Genomic DNA, 4953 nt, shown 5'->3' with positions numbered 1-4953 from the left:
AGAATCTAGGTTTGGAGAGGTTAAATAACACAGCAGCGGTGGAACAGGAATTCCAACCCCAGTCTTTCTGACACAGGCCATAGGAGACAGAAGTCTGAGGTTTTAAACCCAGATCTCTTAAGCACCAACCATGCACCTTTGGGATTGTCAGTAAACCTCTCTGAGCGCATTTTCTCAAGGAAAAGCAAAGATGACCAGATTCTTTGCCTCGAGTACCTTTCTGACTGTTAAATATGACAGCACATGTGAAGGCCTTTATGAACCATGTCAGACCTTTCTAGTACCCTCTGGAAGCAGGCAGGGACAATATGTTCATCTAGCAGTCATTCAATAGATATGTGTCCAATGCACGAAGTTCCAGTGTTTGAATCTTCAAAAGTGCATTGTTATCATTCGATCAGATGCCTCTGTTTTATTTCTCACGGCTCAAAAGGTCAGTCCTTTTAAGATGGAGGAGGCAATAGTCACTTTTTAAAATGTCACTTTGACTGAGTGCTGTCAAGTAATTTTCCTTAGCGTATCTTTTTTGTGATGGGCTGTTTAATGGGAGTTTCCATGAATTCATGAAACAAGACGGCCAAGGGGAAATTTCTCTCTTACACTCTTTTTTTGCTGTTGGCTTAAAAAAGCCCCAAAGTGGCTGGGCATGCCTGTAATCCCAGCACTTTGTGAGGCTACAGCGGAAGGATCGCTTGAGCCCAGGAGTTCGAGAACAGCCTAGGCAACATAGCAAGATCCCTGTCCCTACAAAATAATAATAATAATAATAATAGTAATAATAATAATTAGTTGAGCACAGCAGTGTGCGCCTGTAGTCCCAACTAGAGAGTGAAGTAGGAGGACTGTTTGAGCCCCAGAGTTTGAGGCTGCAGTGAACTGCGATCGTACTAGTGCACTCCAGCATGGGCAACAGAGCAAGAGCCTGTCTCAGAAAAACAAAACAAAACAAAACCATGAAGTGTGATCCCCTCCTATTTTTACTAACATTGAAGATTGGGTCTGAGCGTGGTTTACTCCTCCATGTGCCTCAAGATTTAATATTTTTTGGCTGGGCACAGTGGCTCACACCTGTAATCCCAGCACTTTGGGAGGTCAAGGTTGGTGGAATACTTGAGGTCAGGAGTTCGAGACCAGCCTGGCCAACATGGTAAAATCCTGTCACTACTAAAAATACAAAAATTAGCCGGGTGTGGTTATGCATGCCTGTAGTCCCAGCTACTCGGGAGGCTGAGACAGGAGAATCGCTTGAACCTAGGAGGTGGAGGTTGCAGTGAGCCAAGATCACACCATTGCACTCTAGCCTGGGCTAGAGAGAGAGGCTCCGTCTCAAAAAAAAAGAAGATTTAATAATTTTAAAGTGTTATCAGCCTTGATCTACTTGACTCATATAGAGTTAAGTAGATCTGGCCCAAGATCTGTGAATAAAGGAACATCGTTCCTGACCACAAGCAGGGCCATCCTCCAACTCTTGCACAAAAGCACTTTTGTTTCACTCATGGTGGCCCCCATGATGGACCTCACACTTCTCCCTATACTAGACTGCATTGCATAGTAACCTGCAATGCTCTTTGCTTCATCATCAGTTTCCAACTCTGATGTCACGATTTGGTTCATGACATTCCCGATAGATTCTCTGTGTTTATCAGGAAGGGCCCTAAAACTCTCAATAAAAGTAGTTCTACAGTTTTTTAAAAATGAAACACACTGGGCACGCCTGTAATCCCAGCACTTTGGGAGGCTGAGGCAGGTGGATCTCCTGAGGTCAGGAGTTCGAGACCAGCCTGGCCAACATGGTGAAACCCCATCTGTACTAAAAGTACAAAAATTATCTAGGCATGGTGGCAGGCACCTGTAATCCCAGCTACTCAGGAGGCTGAAGCGAGAGAATCGCTTGAACCCGAGAGGCAGAGTTTGCAGTGAGCCAAGATCACACCATTGCATTCTAGCCTGGGCGACAAGAGTGAGACTCCGTCTCAATAAAAAAAAAACAAAAACAAACAAACAAACAAAAACAAAAACAAACACGCTCTTACCATATAATCCAGAAAATTCTTCTTAGGATTTGCCCAAAAGAGTTGAAAACTTTGTCCATACAAGAACCTGCATGCACAGGAAGTTTATAACAGCTTTACTTACTATCGCCAAAACTTGGAAGCAGCCAGGATGTCCCTCAGTAGGTGAATGGATACATAACAATGGAATATTATTCAGTGCTAAAAAGAAATGAGCTATCAAGGCATGAAAAGACAAAGGAAAATTACAGCTGGGCATTGTGGCTCACGCCTGTAATCCCAGCACTTTGGGAGGTCAAGGCAGACGGATCAGCTGAGGTCAGGAGTTCGAGTTCAGCGTGGCCAACATGGTGAAACCCTGTCTCTGCTAAAAATACAAAAATTAACCAGGTGTGGTGGTGGGCACCTGTAATCTGAGCTACTCAGGAGGCTGAGGCAGGCGAATCGCTTGGATCAGGGAGATGGAGGTTATCGTGAGCCGAGATCGTACCACTGCACTCCAGCCTGGGTGACAGAGCGAGACTCTGTCTAAAAAAAAAAAAAAAAAGACATGAAGAAAACTTAACTACCTGTTACTAAATGAAAGATGCCAATCTGAAAAGGCCACGTACTGTATGATTCCAACTATACAACATTCTGGAAGAGACAGGAATAGGTGGAGTAGAGAGGATTTTTTAGAGCAGTGACACTTCTCTGCATGATACTAAAATGGTGAATACATGGTCACTAGACATCTGTCCAATGTGCAGACAGTCCCCAAATTACAAAGGTTAAACTTATGATTTTTCAACTTTATGAAGGTGGGAAATGGTGTATTCAGTAGAAACTGTACTTTGAATACCTACAAAACCATGTTTTTTCACTTTCAATACAGTATTCAATAAATTACATCAGATGGTCAACACTATATTATAAAATAGGATTTGTGTTAGATAATTTTGCCCAACGGTAGGCTAATCTAAGTGACCTGAACACATGGTTAAGTAGGCTAGGCTAAGCTATGATGTTCGGTAGGTGAGGTGTATTAAATGCATTTTGGGCTGGGCATGGTGGCTCACATCTGTAATCCCAGTACTTTGTGAGGCTAGGATGGGCAGATCACTTGAACTCAGGAGTTCGAGACCAGCCTGGGCAACATAGTGAGATCCTCTCTCTACAAAAAGTACAAAAATTCACCAAGTGTGGTGGCATGTGCCTATAGTCCCAGCTATTCGGGAGATTGAGGCGGAAGGATCGCTTGAGCCTTGGAGGTGGAGGTTGCAGTGAGCCCAGATCGCGCAACTGCACTGCAGCCTGGGTGCCAGAGTGAGACCCTATCCAATAAATAAACAAATAAATGCATTTTGACTTATTTTCAACTTGTGATAGTTTTGAGATGTAACCCCATGACTTAAAGAGCATCCGTACAATACCAAGAGTGAACCCTAATGTAACTATGGACTTTTTGTGATGATAATGTGTCAAAATAGATCCACCCATTGGAATACATGTGCCACTCGATGCTGGATCTTGACAGTGGGAGAAGCTAGACATGCATGGGTGCAGGGAGCAGTCAGGAGCTCTGTGCTTCCAGTCCATTTAGCCATGAACCTAAAACTGCTCTAAAAAACGAAAATCTACTTTTATAAAAGTAGTTTTTTGTTTTTTTTTCCAGACAGAATTCTCACTCTGTCGCCCAGGCTGGAGTGCAATGGTGTGATCTCGGCTCACTGCAACCTCCGCCTCCTGGGTTCAAGCGATTCTCCCGCCTCAGCCTCCCCAGTAGCTGGGACTGCAGGCGTGTGCCACCAGGCCTGGCTAATTTTTGTATTTTTTATAGAGATAGGGTTTTGCGATGTTGGCCAGGCTGCTCTCAAACTCCTGACCTCAGGTGATACGCCCGCCTTGGCCTCCCAAAGTGCTGGGATTACACGCGTGAGCCACCGTGCCCAGCCTAAAGGTAGCTTTTTTTTTTTTTGAGACGGAATTTCGCTCGTTGCCCAGGCTGGAGTGCGATGGTGCCATCTTGGCTCACTGCAACCGCCGCCTCCAGGGTTCAAGTGATTCTCCTGTCTCAGCCTCCTGAGTAACTTGGATTACAGGCACATGCCACCATACCTGGCTAATTTTTTAATTTTTAATAGAGACGGGGTTTCATCATATTGGTCAGGCTGGTCTCAAACTCCTGACCTCAGGTGATCCACCCGCTTCGGCCTCCCAAAGTGCTGGGATTACAGGCGTGAGTCATCAAGCTCGGCCAGTAGTTTTATTTCACTTTTATTTTAAAAAGATTCCTGAACACCACACAATTCTCGAATCGTGGTTGTTACCAAAAAATCAAGTACCAAGTGGCTGGGAAGCATTGTCCCAAATGCCTTTAAAGGCATATTCTCACAAATGTTCATCTTTCATGTACACTTGGCTTTAAAAGAACACATCAAATTTTACGTAATCATAAAGGTATGTGAGTGATACACAAATGTGTTCTTGCACATCATTATAAGGCTATTAGTTTGTTCTATGCAAGCATATACGCTAAGCTTAAATTTATCTTCTTCAAAAGCCACCTCTGCTCCTGCTATGAGGTTTTAGATCACCCAAGTGGTATATTTCCTAAATCCCTCTTCAGTTCCCATTCCCATCCTGTTTTTGTGTAAATCCAAGTTTTCTCCTAAAACTTCTCTAGCATCTCTAGAAGATAACTTCTCCCAACAATTCCAAGAAACCCACAAGTAAGGTACTTAACATAACACATTTATGAGAAGGGTTGGCTTGTCCTCTGCACTTTTCCTTTCTATAAACATATGCAGACGGCAGGAAAGTCCCCCCGCCTCCACCCCTCAACGGCGAAGCTTCTGAAGATCCCGACAGAAGGCCTGGCAGCCATCTCCAATAATTCTTCTGCTTTTGATGTGTGGCTTTTGATGAGAGAACAGTGATATGAACACCCTTTGCACCAAAG

Source organism: Symphalangus syndactylus, chromosome 18, assembly GCF_028878055.3.
Source record: "Symphalangus syndactylus isolate Jambi chromosome 18, NHGRI_mSymSyn1-v2.1_pri, whole genome shotgun sequence".
NCBI classification, from domain to species: Eukaryota; Metazoa; Chordata; class Mammalia; order Primates; family Hylobatidae; genus Symphalangus; species Symphalangus syndactylus.
The sequence above is the reverse complement of the archived record's forward strand: the minus strand, read 5'-3'. Positions refer to the sequence as shown.